The sequence below is a fragment of the Electrophorus electricus genome, chromosome 23, assembly GCF_041902795.1.
Source record: "Electrophorus electricus isolate QZ-2024a chromosome 23, ASM4190279v1, whole genome shotgun sequence".
Classification (NCBI taxonomy): domain Eukaryota; kingdom Metazoa; phylum Chordata; class Actinopteri; order Gymnotiformes; family Gymnotidae; genus Electrophorus; species Electrophorus electricus.
Window position 1 is genome coordinate 4,505,362 of NC_137519.1, and position 17,698 is coordinate 4,523,059.

Sequence of the window (17,698 nt, forward strand, 5' to 3'; positions counted from 1 at the left end):
GCACATGATGCTTGCTGACAGGAACAGCCCTTGTAGAGTTAAACCAGCCAGTGTAAGCTCCTGAAACGGAACGTGACATCATTTCCTCCTTCCTGTTACGTGCACTCCATGCACTCGAAACTTGTCAAATATAGAGATGCAGCTCAAGAGTGTGACTGTGATTACAGCTTAAAAATACATTAATTTTAAAGTGATTCTGCAGTGTGTGTATGTGTGTGTGTGTGTGTGTGTGTGTGTGTGTAGCTCCATACATTTCCAGGATGGATGTATATTGTACATACATTAAGTAAATCATTTCGCAGTGACTGTGCACAGATGGGATCCATTCCTGAGATCTGAAGGACTGGACCCATTTGGGGAAGGAGAAAGAAAACTGGGCCAGCCTGTGTGTGCTAATAGGCCTTTATCTGCACCTGGAGTGGGGTAAAGAGTTATAGACAGGCTCCGCTGGAAACAGACGGCCAGCCAATCTAGGTCAAGGGGTTCCTTTACTCCGCTTCAGCCATCTAGGTCAGTTCTTTCTTTTTTATTGTCTAATAAAGAAAAGGATAGCTCCTGCACCCACGACCATCGGAATGTCACCCGCTTTCAAATATTCCATGTGAGGAGCAGGCAGCGTTCCCGAGATTGCATCTTCTTCCTGCTCGGGAGTATTGATCAGGCTTCCTGATCTGCTGCAGACCTCTCAAGGAAAAAAAAAAGACTGAAAATTAGCTATGCACTGAAAGCATGCGCAATCAAAGAGCCCGTGAAGGGCATTTTCAGCAGTGCTTAACACGGGTGTTTTTTCTCTTAAGCACCCAGCTTCTCATGACAATGTAACAGCATTTCCTTTTTTCTGGCTTCCATTTATTGGATAGAGCAGCGAGTGCATGTGTGGGTGATCCCACACATGATCAGCATTATAATCACGCTGGTAACTCATATGTAAAACGTGTGTACGGTATGTCTGCACAGTACTGCTGCTTAATAAGCCAAACTCTTCTTCAGTAGAATCCCGTTTATTTATTTGTTCCTTATTTCCTTATTCTTCAATCAGAGTCCCTCAGTGTTCTTGGCCGTGACAAATCTGTCACCTTACTGAAAGATCGGGGTGAAGTCAGTCACATCTTGATGCGCAATTTGAAAGATTTGGAGCCTATTTGGGTCAGTGAAGCATGTCCAGATGTGACCATGTGGAAGTGTCCTTAATGAGCTCCAGCCAGGGTATGGACGGCCAGATCAGTGGACAAAAAATACATACTTCCCATTTCTTGAACTCGCCCCTCATGCTTATGTGTTATGTTAGGAGTGTTCACTTTCACTTGGATTTTCTATGTTTGGTATTTCTGAGTGCAACATTGTTGACATGTTTTTGGAAGGATGGTATGAAATGATGTGTAGTGATGACAAACCAAAGGTCCATAGGAAGCTTAACGTAGTCCAGTTCCACTACAAAACAGTCATGCGACAGGCTGAAAATACTGGCAGCCCATTGCACTTCATCGGTGCTTTATAGTCAGTGACGGCAATCTTTGGCTTGTCCTGTTAGCGCTCCTGTTATATTCTACAGCACTATTAAAGCCTCCGAACCTTCCAAGAAATCCAGTACCTCAAAGCTTCAGTGCCTCGGTGCCTTAGCTGTTTCTTGGAGGCGGATAGGTCAACGCTATAAAATAATCTAAATGAAGTAGAACATTTCTGCAATAAAAGAGAAGAGAGATGAGCGTCTAACTTGGATCAAGAGCAGAAGTGCATACGCAGGCCCATGTGAAGCCTGTTTACTATGGCCAAACGTTCATTAGAGTAGTCCATTATGTATCATTTGGAATGTCAAAAGGCCAATGACAGAATGTGTTTAGCCTATGAGGACCTAGCAACTACCAGCATCAGCATAACTTAGATGTTCTCAGTGTTGAATTAGCCCCTGCAGCATTTTTAGAGATCATTTATAATCAAAAGATAGGCATTTGCTGATTGGCCCAGAATAATAACACATAGTTGTAACTTTTTTTTTGTCCCAAAACTAAATTAGAGGTGGAACCTGTAGCCCTTTTTATGGTAACATTAAGGCAGACGGGGCTGGACGCATGTGCATAAATGAAGGTTCTACATTTAAACTATGGGTAGAAACACATCTGCCAGACATGGTGATGAAACAAACCAAGAATGAAAACAAACCAACAGTAATCAGAAACCACAAAAGGGGAAACCAACAAGATGAGAACAGAGCAGAATCCAAAAGGAAAGTGAAACTGGTAAACTGAATAAACGAGAACAACAACACAGGCAGGCTAGCAAAGCCATAACACAATAGGGAAAACAGGAGAGAACATTGAAAGACCAACAAGAGAGATACAGGAACAAGGGGTATAAATTCAGTGGCTAAGGAACACTAACAAGACACAGGTGTCACAATCGGGGGGCAAACTTAAACATGGGGAGGAACAGGAACCAAACCAAAACAAAGTACACGGAGTTGCTGTGGGAACCACAACACCAGGGAAGGGGAAACCGTAGCATTTATGCTGAATTTCAGTTGGTTTTTAGAATTTATATATTAGGTCTGTTTTTTTTGTTGTTTTTTTTTAAATTACTTCACAATAAATTAATATTACTTATTCATAAATAAGGCTATTATAACACTTCAAATATGTATAAGCTTCATGCAAAATGCTCAAGTGTATGATTTCACCCACATTTGGCCTCGGGGACAATTCTCTTCATTGGCCAGCAGTAGTCTGCCATCGTCTTCTTGGTACTATGTTTCCTAACTATGCATAATGACATACAGGTATACTAGAACAAGATACCATGGGTGAGAAATTCTGAAAACATATTTGGGTTCAGCTTGCAAAAATAAACAGCTCATTTTTTGGCATGGGACAAAAAAACTGTTAGGTATTTTATTTATGGCTAATGTGAGAGCCTTCATGTTAACTAAAGACTGTGAACTTTCACTTGTTTTAGCATTTTGGTTGATCTGTTTAATTTAAATCACTGTAGAAAAAAAAAAAAAAAGACCTACCACGGCAAATTAAAATTATACGCACTACTGCCATTCAGTACCCGCTCTGGGGAAATTTTGGCCTAGACTGCATACATGTTGATCACAACCAGACACAGCGGTTTTGAGCTCTGATGTGCTGCCCGGGGTGCTGTTCCAGGAGACGACCCAGAGTACTCTAGCACCATGCCGTCTCATCACCAGACCTGGCATTAACAGTCATGTGCAGGGCACATCCACGGGAGAGTGCCGAGCCCTTGACGACCCTCCCAGCCTTGCGAACAGCCCCATGGAAACGGTGATGTACAGGCCTAAATATTTACCCTTCTTGCCTACTGTGGTTAGACACGAGAGAAGACCTTTAGGTACTGCCACGGCAAGCCTTTAAAAGCAGTAGTTCTGGTAGAAGCTATAAACCGTCACATCTGATGATCACTGGTACCTAAAGCTCTTTGTCCTTCTCTCAAAGGGGTTGTTGTTCTTGTTCATGTTCTCGTGTTAAAGTCTTAACAGGCTTGAATTCATAATGTCCCCTAATGTCCCCTAACATTCTCTAACATCCCATAATAGCCTCTAATGGCCCCTGACATCCCCTAATGTCCCCTAACATTCTCTAGCATCCCATAATAGCCCCTAACAGCCCCTGACATCCCCTAATGGTCCCTACCAGTCCCTCTTCAGCATGCAATGAGCATCTCACCTGGGTTGAAAAATTTACGATGTCATCTGGTACACCACCTGGGAGTACTTTGCGTACCCCTGTTGGTACATATACCGCAGTTTGAGAACCCCTGGATTAAAATTCATTGCAGATTCCGCTAACTCACATAATTGGACACAAATGGGCATCATGATTCCGTGTATACACACCATTTGTTTTCTGCATTGACAATCACTGTAATCACCAGCATGTTGCATCTATATGCAGCTTGAAGCAATAGCTGTGCATTAGAGTCAGACTATGTAAATGTTTTAAAAATTAATAAATAAGAAACAGACCATTGCAATTCATATACAAACAAATTATCTCAGTATTGTCTAGCTAGGTAGTCAGCGTAATGTTAAATCAATTTAAATTGATTTAACCTAAACTAGGGGTGTTTCTAGACTACCTGATGTACTGGGTTGCACACAGAATCAAAGAGGCACAGATAAAACTCTTTATATTGCCAGTCAGTTGAAGGAGCATAGTTATGCATGTGCTTTAAATGCCCACTCCTCCTCCCAGATCCATGACTTCTCTCCTTTCATCTGTTTTCTCTTTCTCTCTCTTACTGTTTCTACCTGTTTGGCATCTTCTTTCACTGTTTTTCTGTTATTCTCATTCCTGCTCCCTGCTCATTTTCTGACTGCACTCTCACTTCATCATTAGAAAGTTATGCTGTGTACTAACTGACATTTCGTTTTAATGACATTGTCACATGTACATGTGAAATGACTCCTAAAATTACTTGTGAATTATGTATTTTTGTTTTTGCATTATAGGTTCATGCTGGCTGGATAACACAAGCTGGTAAGACAAGCAGTTTATTGGTTATGTTTCTCATTTTACCAGCTTGTGTTTTCTAGTTAACAGTGTTCCCTTTTGCTAACATAACCAATGCCTTTGCTTTAGTGCCATAATACATAGTTTGGTAGGTCATATGGTTATATGTGGCTAGCCTGAAAAAATATGCATTATCATATTTTATTTTTTGTGTGCCAACTAGAGGCCCCTTAATGCCACAGCACTTTTATATTATTTCTAATGTCCTATTGCTCCTAAAGTCATAGAAACCTATTTCAATATATTATCAGTAATATGCCACACCAGAGATTTTTTTGCACAAAAGATTTCAACTTGAAGTGGATCCCCACATCTTTTATTTGTTTATGTGCTATCTTGTTTTGGTCTGATATTCAAACTTGGTTGTCTTTAAAATGGATAACATATCAATTTACTTACAATTATGTTATCTATTTTATGGACAGCTTGGATACATATACTTAAGATACTTGTTTTGGTCTTGTAACTATCATGGGCAAATATATACATACTTGTATACAACAATTATTGTGGGTAATTGTGTTTGTGTGTGAATCTTATGATTATTGTGGCTAAATATTGCACATATGTATAAGTGTAAAGGCAGTATTTATTGTTGCACTGTATTCTTACCTACTTGTACCATCTATGTTCAGTCACTGAAAAACATGGGAAAAATGAACGGAAAGGCTAGAAAATTTTTTGTCTCAGTCTTTGCTGCTTTAATTGATCTTTGTGAATATGCAGGGTCATTTTGGGAGATGTAGTCCCCGTAGTGAATTTGTGTAGTGCCAGTTTTTGTGTAGTTCTGCTCAACAATCCAGGTTAAAATATAACGTATTGTGGCTTTCATATTGACTTTACCCCCATGATAGTGTGGCATGGAAATATTTTACTGGATCACATACCTCATTAAAATGGGTCTAGCGAGGCCCGTGAACGAAACCATTTTAAAACTGACTGTTACAGATGCTACACAGTTAGCAAGCTCAATGGTTGGTCATTTTCGAGTCTATAAATTAGCAAAAACATACAAGTACATCTATAATATATGAACAATACAGCCATAAAATGGACTAATTAAACTACCGCCTGTGGACGTTTTTGCCACATCTGTTGCAAAAGTTCTATTTGCGCAGAAAGGCTGAGCAGTGCCTCATGTTCCCCGTAAGAAACAATACAGCAACATATCGAGGCACACCAATATGGTGGCTTGGCCACTTCTGGTGTCCTCACTGCTCACTAGATACTTTACTACTGCATCAGCTGTCCAGTTCGCTATTATAGATATTATAGTGAAATCTCCCCTTTGGTTTCTAACCTTAAAAATCCCTTCTGCAATCATTTTCCCTAGGGTTCAGTTTATTTGGATAAATCAACCATAGCTGGAGTCTGGACTGCCATATGACCACCCAAATGTTTTAGGCTGGCTGTCTGGAGTTAATTTCAACAGCTTGTTGATAGTCTCAGCTATTAAAAAATCTGAGGCTGATCAGTTTTCCGATGCTGGCAGCCCACACTGTTCCAAAACACACTTCAGGCATAATGGAATTCTATAAGCAGTATTCACCTAAATCCCTTGATTCTTTTCTTTTCTAGATAAACTATTGTAATAATAAGCATCAATGTACTAATAAGCATTTATCACCTGATAAACTAATACTGATGTAGACACAACACTGATGTAGACGTGTAAAGATTCCCAGTCTGATTAATTTGGCACAACTGTTGGGTCAGGATGTCTGAATTTCAGATCCACACAGATTTAAACACAAATTTACGAGTGTGGTTTTCCACACTGGATCCTCTTTAAAGCATATGGCATCTCTACACAACGTTACACTGAGTGCAGACTAACCAGTCCTTCAAAGCTCATGCGTTCTCAGTGAACTGCAAACCAGTTGTTTCCAATTTTCTTTCAAAACCATCAGATGTCAGACAATGGTTCCCCATTGGTCAGAATCTTTAAAGTACTGAAAGATAGGTCAATGCTTGTCCAGAGGGACTGATGAATACCATGACTACTGTATGTTTACTCTGTAGTCCCTTGTCCTGAGCTGCAGTCATATGGTTTTCTGGAGGAGATCAATAATATCTTTCTCTTTGCAAAGCAGGCCAGGTGGCATCTTACCAGTGGAACAGCTCGGCACCCACAATCAAACAAACACGAGCGTCCAAGCCGGCAGTGTGGAGCTATTATTGTGAATTACATTCTGTTGTTCCATGGAATGACAAACAGTCTGAATGCTCCTGTTGTCATGCTAATCTACAATACATATACAAAGACAGATCTTTACATAAGACATATATAAATCACATTTTGGACCCTAAACTCAGGAGTAGGCATACAAACAGTAATTGATCAAAGGAATATAAAAGGACTGATGAGTTGCACCGACATGGTTTCATTAGACAAGATATGTATATGTTCCCTGTGTATTGAAATTCACACAGCAAGTGACTAATAGCATGAAGGTTTTCAGCTCTGACTAAAACTGGAGCCTGAAATATGTACTTCTGGGGTAATAAATACGTGGGCCTGGTGAGATGCTGAAGAAAAGTGAGAATAGTGGCAGGGTGCCTTGGGTCATTGGATGGGTTCTTATGCTTTCACTGTTGCTTTCCTGACCCAGCCTGTCATGACTGACTGCGTTTGGAGTCTCCTAGCTTTGACCGCTTGTGTACTGGAATCAGGAACTCAAGCTGAGGTGAAACAGTGAGCACACAGAACTTGCAAAACAGGGAGAGCATAATCCAAATAACCACCACTGACTACCTGTTACAAATTCCTGTGTGTGTGTGTGTGTGTGTGTGTGTGTGTGTGTGTGTGTGTGTGTGTGTGTGTGTGTGTGTGTGTGTGTATGTGTGTGTGTGTGTGTGTGTGTGTGTGTGTTTAACCTCTCAATGCATTTCCCTGGAAAGGTGCTTTGTCGATTTATTCTGCCACATCGTAAGAAGAAAGGGCAGACTGCCTGTCCAATGTATGCGTGTGTGTCTATAATACAGGCCCATATTCTACTACAGTCATTTGAAATATTCTTTAACATATCGAGACTGACGGTGACTTAGAAGGCCGGCCCTGCGAAAACCTCACCATTATTCTGAACACATCACCAGCAACTCACCACCTTGTGCTGCACTACAGTGAAACTTCTAAGGTCTGTATTCCTAGCTTTAATAAAAAAGGTCACAGTTCATAGCTTGGACCGGAGTCATGTAATAAATCCAGGCACCATCAGAAATGTAACTGAATACTGGTCAACACTGCATTGTGAAATGTAATGTCTGGGTCTGTCAGACAATTGCACTTGGTGTTATTGCTCCTTACAAGGACCATCTAACACCTTCTGCTTTTGGGAGCTTTTCCAAGGCTATCAGCATCCATGAGCTTCTTATGTCTTTGAGATCAGAGCTGACGCAAGGCTGTGACACACACCCTTTGTCATAAAGGTTATGGCGCATTATGGTGCATCATAATCATTTACAGAGCAAGAAAGACTTGATTTTGGGCTAGCACAACTGAACAGCGCAGTACAGAGCCAGCTTTTTTATTTAGGTGCTGCATGATGAGAAACGGCCCCATTCCAGTGCCTACTCTTATCAAGGTTCTAGATCTCGCTTGCTGTCTACTGTTAGCAGTGTTCTAATGCCATAGATGGAGTTCTTATGAGAGTTTTGTTTACATCCCAGAACTTGTAGAAGTTTTGGTTGAGAGTTCTGCCTGTGATGGAATCAGTTGAAAGAGTTATGAAAGGTTCTTATGCTGTTCAGTCAGCATCAGATCATTTGCAGCTAGCTTAAGCACGTAATAAAAGGGTTTTAAAAAATACATTATCAGCCAGTTCAGCCAATGCACTTAAAATATAACATTTACTGTTCAGATTTGGCTGTGGGTGATAGTTCATTTTAGAGTTGTTTGATGCCCATTTTCAGCGAGCTCTGGTGTTTTGGAGCAGACGCACAGGCTTTTCTCTACCTATAAAAGCAATGATCTACCTCCACATCTCCAGCAGAGATCAGGTGTAGGTCTTTGTTCTCTGTTCCTGTAAAGGTCGGAATCGCAAGTGCGCTGGCCTGGCTTTTTCTAGGCCCCTTGTTTGGGTACACACGAGGATGTTTTCAGTCCTGGACTTCACACTGCACTAGTTTTTTTGCTGCATGAAATGTCTAGCATTGGGAAAGATAAATGAAATCTGGAGAGCGTATGCCTGGAGGGAAAGGTTACATGCGCCAAGTGGAGAGCAGCCAATACCAGATTTATCATAACATGATCATTCTGTGATTCTGCGTTGGCCTACAGATAGCAGACACTTGGATCACACCTACAGTATACCATATGAAAAGAATGATCACGATGATTAACCAGTGAATGCCGAGGCATCTTCATTATTTGATTTACGCTCGTTAATACATGCCTTGGTGATTGGACAAGTTCGAGCTCTGCCATGTCGGAGCAACGTTTCTGTTCAAAATTGGCTGAAGTGTTTGGAGAAGAAATGGGGACATTAGGACTTGCGGTTCAACGCCGAAGGTTCCGTCTGGGACTTGGGTCGGCGCCCGTCCAGGTGCGACTGTTGATCCCACTGAGCTGTAGCCTCTAAAATGCAGCACAAGCATAATGGACAAAGTCGTGGACAAACGCCAAGCCAAACACTCCTAGCTTCAGTTTTAATCTGCAATCCGTCTTCCAGGATGGAACCTGCTACATTACAGACTCTGGAACGCACCAGCGGGAGGAGACGGAGCGCTCCAGTGACCGTCAAAGACCAGGTGAGGGAGCCCAAGATGGTGTAAGGTACTCTAATGAAGCCATCCAGGAGGACAGTTGGTTTAAAGGCTTACCAGCCATGGGCAGCTCCATTATTGGAGGGCCATCAAACATGTCAACTTGCTGTCGCCAGCATGCCTGATTCAGCTCATCATTTATAGATCAGCCACAAGCAAGAGTGCAGAAGGAGAGCATAGTCTGGTGTAGTGAAGCAGCACCATCTGCATGGTTCCCTGAACCCCCCCCCCCCCCCCCATCTCTGGTTTAAAATGGCTCAGGGCCTGTGAAAAAATGTTTATTGTCTTTTGAATGTAGATTTCAATACATGTTTAGTTTTTAGTTTACTGTTTCCTTACCATACTTATAGGGTTCTACTGGTCTCTGGCTTCAGCTGGTGAGATAGTCTTCAGCCTGATTTAAAACTGGGTTAAACAAATATTTAGGGGAATGCCTCAAAACCAAGATATGATTTTCAACTTCTGTCCCATTATGTTTCAATTTGATATCAAATTGCTTAAAAAACTAGGAAGGATTTTGGGCTCTTAGTCCAAGGTAGGCTTTATTGCTATCAGCAGACAGACTGGTGTATCCCCAGGACTGAGCGGTCGTAGGCTGATCTGACATCAACACTTTGACAGCACTCCTGAGGACATGCTTGATGAAGCCTTCTGTCAGTACTGGGATATTCTGCGTATTACTCAACAAGTAGACCTGCAGGCAAACAGCTTCTCCAAGATGGAAACCTGATCTAGGATCAATTTTGGCCTTTCCTACCTATATGAGTATTATGGTATGAAAATTGTCAGAACAGATCCTAGATAAGCATTCTGCAGCATTTTGTATCTAACCTGCTGGGAACAGAGCCATGACGATGTCCTTTCAACAGGGGAACGCAGAGTTACCTAGCTCTTCAGGGCTAATTGGCTAACATGCATTTATGAATCTGGCCCCTATCATTGAAGAGATAACGTCTCATTCATGTCTGGCTCTGGGGATGTTCTCAATAAAACAAACTTTAAAAACAGCACTATCTCAGAGCCCAGTGTACAACATCATGTCAGCCATTCCTGCTTCTGTTCCAAGGCAGGACAAGTCAAAGGCAGAGCTTAGCTTTTGGGCATCAGACTTTCTCTGTTTCCTCATCTTTTGCATTGACCCTTGACTGATGGCAACTTTGAACATTTGGATTTATTATGTATGAGCCTTACATGTACAAATCTGCTGATGCACTTAACAATGATTTACTCACAAATACTTCTTGACACAGCATTTACACACTGTGTTATTATGCTGTTTTATTGTTATTGTGCTGTTTTTAATAAATGATTACAAATTTCTGATAGGTCTAGAAATTACTGGTGAGAATAATCAGTGAGTTTATGCTAGTTTTAGGCCGAGCATTAGAAAGTTATAAATAGTTATAAACAGGTAGTTCAATTGTAATATGTCATCTGTTAAACATCTAACACATACATTGGGCCTTTTAACAAATTTATAAACCACAATTGATGGCCTATCATTCTCGAGTGGTAGGATCCTCACTGTGTAGTGGTTTTCATGGTTTACGCAAGGTAAACTGGGAAAGTATTAAAACCTACCCTTTGACAACACGGTTAGCCACAAACAGCAATATTATTAAGCATAAATGCCAAGAAAAACACGATGTTCTTGAGGCAGAGCAGCAGTGTCCAAGGGCAGACCATGTTTTGCTGGAGTAGAGTTTCACAGACACTTTCAGTTTAACTTGTATATTTTCTCAGCTGTTGTTTTCCTAAACCCTTGAGATTAAGGTTTTCCATGTGCTGTTTGTACAGTAGATTCATGTTCCTGTTACCTTATTTCCTGCACAAGATAACTGATGCCAGTACGTAAAAATGCACTTAGAATGAGAATGAGATGTACTGTTCCTAACATGTTTCGGTGCAGGGCAGCTTTGTACTCATATGTTGCTTTTATTGGCTTGTGTGGGCCATGTGATGGCTTGTGTTCATTTGGAGCACATTGTGTTCTGGGTTTGCCCTGCAGCGTGTCCCTGTACTTCATGTGCGGCTTGCCTTTCTGCGGAGCTCCTATTGGTCACGCCAGGGGCCGAGTTCACCGTGTCATTGGAAAACCGCTGACCAGAGGTCAGTTTTGTGGCCTTTCTTGCGGATGGTTTGCATTAACTCCACATGGGCGTGCTTTCTAGAACTGTCACTTTCTGTTGATTCAGCTCTTGTTTAATTGGTCGATTCAGTTTCATTACCTCACTTAAACAAACAATAAATAAATAAACTAAGTGGATTATAAAGTGACCAGCTTTGCAGGCCTGAACTGGACTGGTGCAGCCTCCACACTGTCTTCAGGGTGCGATGTACATATATCAGTCCCAGCATGCACAAATTGGCAGCAGCCCACTTGGCTGTGCTCCTCATAATGGACTGAGCAGAGAAATCTCCCCATTCTTGTGCTCTTCAACACCACCATCCATCTCTCTCTCTCTCTCTCCCTCTCTCTCTCTCTCTGTTTCCATTCCTTTCCTTTCTCTCACTACCCCTCCTCCTCTCCTCTCCTTCTTTTCTGCTCATCTTTCATTCATTCCCCAACGGGCCCATGTGCAGTGAGAGCAGGCTGATTTTTAAGGGGCGGTCAAGACTCCGAGGGGCTCCGACGTCCTGTATGTAGCGCGACCCGCAAGAGCCGTCGTGCCGTCAGAATGCGGGACATACCCCATGTCACTCAGGTCATAGGTCACCGGCCTGTTACATAATTACGCTACTTGGAACCCTATACAATGCAATTTTAAATAACCGTGCGTCACACCCTTCTGAACTGCTCCATCAGCTGGAGGGATTCTTCTGAAAAGCCTAGTTTTGGGCTGATGAGCGGGAAAGTGAGAACAGGGTGGAGTTCAAAAGGTCACCCAGGCCCTAGGGAGCATCCAGGTGGGGGAAGGTGGCGATCTTTGATGTATGTTGCTGTTCAGGCCCATGCAGTACACAGCAAGCCCATTCCTGAGGTTCGCAGCACACACCACAAAGAATGCCGGCTGTCCACACACACGTACGGGTCTGTCACCTGGGAAAGAGATGGAGAAAGAGAGAGTGCAAGAGTTTAACTCACCATGTAGATAGACTGAATTAGAGCCACATAATGATGCATTACATAACTCCCCATAATTTCAGAGCTCCACCAGGCCCACGTTACCATGGACACACCTCCCCACACAACAGCATTCTGATTTTGTCTATGCTGTACAGCCAGAGAGCACCCCCCGTCGTTCCCCAGCAGAACCTCAGATTTGAGCTGCCTCCACTTCACTGTGCCATATCGAGATGAACAGAAACGCCCTCGCATGACCTCTGCTACAGCCTAAAGAGCGCGTAACATAGGCCGTTACCATGGTATTTACGATGCATCATTGTCATTTATGATGATGGCAGCCATTAGCCTGTGGGAGCTGGCGCCATAGGTTGAATAAATCATGAAGCTGGCTGTGAAGCTCACAATGACTTAGATCTTATTAAATGAGTTCAGAGCAAAGCTGCATCACTGCACGTTGCAAAACCCTGCCGCCATACGGGCATCAGTCAGGGCCGAAATACATGCTGGAAACGCGTGGATTTCGCGGTGCTCAGGAGCGAGGGCACTAACATGGATGCATGCCGCCGCCGGCTTTTGGGTAAGGTCCTGGTCCAAGCTGAAACCTCAGCTGTGCAAACACCAGATGCACGTGAGCACCTCGGCGTTCCCAGGGTGTCAAGAAAGTCTTGAGGAAATTATGAGCCACTATAAAGCGCTTCATTGGTGGTAAATCCAACACATGGTGGTTATTTGGATACACCTCCACTTCCTGAGTAATTAATAAACACATTCAGACACGCCCTGATTGGGTGTTAAGGGTTTGAAGTCTAATAATTCTCTGGCTGGGTGATTATTACTGGCAGACACGAGGGCTTGGGTAAGGAGATTTATACTGGAGCCAAAATAAAATGCTCCAATGTAGCGGAGCATGACGGTCTTCCTGAGAAACCCCCCTCCACAACTGTGAGCGTGTTGCCGTTTTCCTACAAAGTGTTCGGATCTCTCCTCCAGAAAAGCCAGGTCCCACTGGAATCCCTGTGCACCTGCCAGCACGAGGCTCACATGGGAGACGCTATTCTATGCACTGTGTGTGTGTGGTGTTGGGGGGCATGATTTATTTGTATAAAGACATACGGTACCATATGTATGAGTTCCACAATAATACAATAACACAGACGTTTGGCTTTTTAACAAATTTGGTATTTGTGGATAAATGGTCTTCTCCAACAGAAACTACACTGCTGATGGACATAGAGTAGAATTCAGAGTAGAATTGGCAAAAACATTCTTGTATCCTCAGCAAGACACAAATTCCCAAAGAACCTGATGATAAACCAATGGCCTACATCTTATGTGTTGGAGTTTGGAAAACAAGAAACTGTGTCAGTCTAGGCCTGGGGTCTGAGAGTCCCATTTTAGAGCTTTCAGACTTCTGCACATACAAATGTTTGCAATTGCGTTCTGTAAACTTTGCAGCTTAGCACACTCTGAATGGATTTGCAATGCTTTAGCCCCAGTGCCCCAGTTTTTTAAGACTCTGCCCATTTTTCCTCCAATAGTTTCCTGGTCATTACGGACCGTTTACACAAGCTGGAGGGGCCTCGGTGAAAGATGCATCAGGAACAGGGATCGACAACAACAGGCCAAAAATGGAAGAAACCGCTGCTGAGGGAGAAAAATGTTTCTATCTTCCGCTGGAGCTGGGATTGTTCAACAGCACTCCATATCGGTAGGTAATTCATTATGGCTACAGCAAACAGGGCTTCTTGGCTGGAAAATGGAGTGAAAACAAGCTAATCTGCAGGCAAGGTTCTACAGCATGTCCTAAACTGTCACACTCGCGCCAGAAAACCGAAGCCACCCTGTGATGTCCGGCTGAAACGACCCGGCAGAGTCGATGACCCAAATGCAACTGAAGCACGCTTTCCAGGACCTATACGGAACTCTGCCATTACGGAAGTCAGTATTTCCCTCACTGTAGCAACAGTAGGGGCCACACCATCACGCACAAGGCTGCCAGGTGACGTCAAAGGCTCCCCCTGCTGGCCGGAAACCACTGCGCCGCGTGCTTTTGGCCCACTGCGCGCTAATATACAGGCGGTGTAGTGAGGGGCTGCTCTCCCAGTTTGGAGGAGGCACCGGATCTTGGATGGCACTCAGTATCGAGGGGGAAGAGGATCAGGTTCAAAATGTCAGAGGCTGACAGCGGCTCTCGAGAGAGTGCGGTAAAACAAGCCCCAGCCCGAAAGGGAAAACCACCCACCACGACGGAGCGATAGGATATCTGGAAAATGTCCCACGGGATCCCATGGCTGCAAATATCGCAAACAAGCGAGAACGGGTCTTGTACAGAGGATGACAAACGATCACGGCTGCTTTTGCAAGGGAACAATGCAACCGGTGCGAAATCCCATTTTTCCGTTTTCCCCTCCCGATGCCTTTCTTCCCTCAGCACTTCTGCCAGAGTGCGGATCACTGGCAGATCCTTTTCCAAATCCTGCTCAAAGCCTCAGGTGCAGTGTAATTTATACTCTTACTTTCACCCATAACTCAGATTCTCCCTCCCTCCCTCTCTCCCTCTCTCCCTCTCACTGTTTTGCCTTCTTCTCTCCTTGCCCCTGGCAACTCGATTCTCCCATAATTCTCCTCAGGCCTGCAGGGGAAAATCGCAGCCATTGTGATCGATTTGTGCCAAACAAATCCACCTCCCACTGCAGTGCCCTGATCAGATATTCTCCAGTCGCACGTGTGTTTATGTGTGTGGGAGCAGGGCTCCATTGTGTCACCAGATTCACCTTACATGGGACGGCATGACTACACACGGCATCACGCAAGCTGCTTCTACTGGCATTCAGTGTTTGCCATGTTTAGTCAAACTGTTCCTAGGTCCACTCCTCTCTGGGCAGAGAGGTGGTGTTCGGGTGGTGTAAAGGTAAAAGTGTTGAATTGCACTCAGTACCAGCCACCGGGATTCAGACTTCTCTGGAAATGAGCCTGAGAAAGACACCAAAGATGGCAGCCACCTGCTCCATTCAGCATTTCTCATAGGTGTCAGTGATATTTATGCCACAAGACAGTTGGACTGTTGATGTACTGTCCATAGTGAGTGTGTGTGTGTGTGTGTGTGTGTGTGTGTGTGTGTGTGTGTGTGTGTGTGTGTGTGTGTGTGTGTGTGTGTGTGTGTGTGTGTGTTTCAGCGTCTCTTATGACCTGGCCCAGTTCCCTTTGAGTTCCAATGTACAGTGCAGGGCCTCCGTAGGGGCTTTCAGGGTTTAAGCCCCAAATGTGTGGATGCCATCCCCGGAAATATTTTTTTCTACCTGAGGTTTATTAAAGCAATGTGCTTTAGCACTACTGACACTACATTACAGTATCTGCCAGGCCCAGGCTTCCACACACCCTCCTCATTCCCACATCAGGATAGAAGGACGGTGAAGGAGATTTTAATCACTTCAGGTTATTGAAGGACAAACAAAGTAGCTAATTTATAGATCCATAGCTTGGCTCAAAATGCCTTTTTTTTAAGGCAATGTGGCACTTATTTACCTTTCACCCAACTCTGGCCATTCGAGAAGATAAACATTTCACGGGGAAATAAAACAAGGCCTAGCAACGGCTCTGATGTAGAGCGGTAAGATCTAATGTGAGGTGGAGAGAACAGATCTGGCTGGGTGGATGCTGGACACTGCTGTCAAAACCTGGCCAGATTCCTGGGGCTTCTCCCAGCCAGCATGCAGGCTGCCCTTGCCTTCCTGTGGCCAGCAGGACACCAGGCTGCACATCCGCATGCCTCCTACCCTCAGTACTCCCCGATATCCCCCACCCCAAACCCCACGACATCCCGGGTGTTTTCTGGTCTCGGCATCCCCTGCACAGTAATCAAGGAGCCCGAGCCAAGCCGCGTTCTCTGCGCCTCAGACAGCGCTTCTGTAACGAAGGCACGTAATGGGGCCTCTGGATCCTGGCTTGTGCATGACTTGTGTTTGAAAGGCTTTCTGTTTCGATGAGAGGAGGTGGCACTGCACCGTGAAGGACTCGGGAGGGAACGTGCCCAACAGTGCTCTCAGGCACATTTACGTTTGAAAAAGCTGCAGAGGGTCATAGGATATAGAGCCGTTGGAAGCAGCCTGTTGGGCAGTTTCCCCAAAGATAAAGAAGTTCCAGTCCTGCACCCAGGTCCTCCCTCTCTCTTTCTATCTTAATTTTTCTATTGTTGACCGGATTATTATTCAGGGTGAGAGAAAGAAAATGTGTGTGTGTGTACATGTGTGTGGGGGGGAAGGCAAGGCAATCAATAACACTAACACTTAATTAATAGCATAAACACTTCATGCATCTTAAAGAGATGTAGAGTCTTAAAAAAGATATAAAACCTCCTTCGACACGCAGGCCATGCCAGGTGCTGCGGAGTGAGTCTGTGTGTTGTTTGGTAGTGGGTTCATAAACGAACTCGTAGTTCCGGTTCTTCAGAGGCACGTGAGTGACAGAACATTAGTCCGGACACGTGTACCTCCCTCTACCCCTCTCTCCCACTCTCCTTCCTTCCATCCTTCCCTCTTCCCCAATCCGATTCTTTTAGTTCTTCAGTGCCTGTATATATGGCAGTAAAAATGAAGAGTTTCAGGAATATCAGGAAGCTAATCTAAACATGTTTAAGTCACCATTTTCTACTGACTTAAGTAGTTTGAATGAATTTGGATTATGTCCTTGAGGTCTTTAGTGACAAAAACAAAGAAGGAAGGAGCAAGATGTGGAGAGAGAAAGATCGAGAGATTCATCTACTCATCTACTTGTCAGGTACTTGTGATCCAGTGATCAGTGCTGGTAGAGAGCCCTCTAGTGACAGGAACGAGTCAGTGCCAGCATTGGTACAACAATAGCAAACGTAGAAACCGTAAGTGTTGCGCACAGAATAGTTTTATCCTCAACTCTACATGATGTATAGGACAGTAACATCAGTGAACCAGTGAGTGAAGGAAATAAAAGTGTGAGTGAGTAATATTGATAGAACTGATACATGCAGATGTCAGTTGCCCTGTTACATTCTCAGTTCCAGCACCTTCCGAATAATATCATCCTAAAACATCACAGCCAGCTGTACAGCCAAGCACACACACACACACACACACACACACACACACACACACACACACACACACACACACACACACACACGGAGGTAATCTGTACCTCTGATCAACCAAGTAAGGTTCAGGTTGTGTGCTTATGCTACCCCCTGCTCCACACTGCCACATGAGGTCAAGGGTCAAGCTAGTCCTGCGTGCTCGCTCGCTTGCTCGCTCACTCGCTCGCTCTCTCTCTCTCTCTCTCTCTCTCTCTCTCTCTCTCTCTCTCT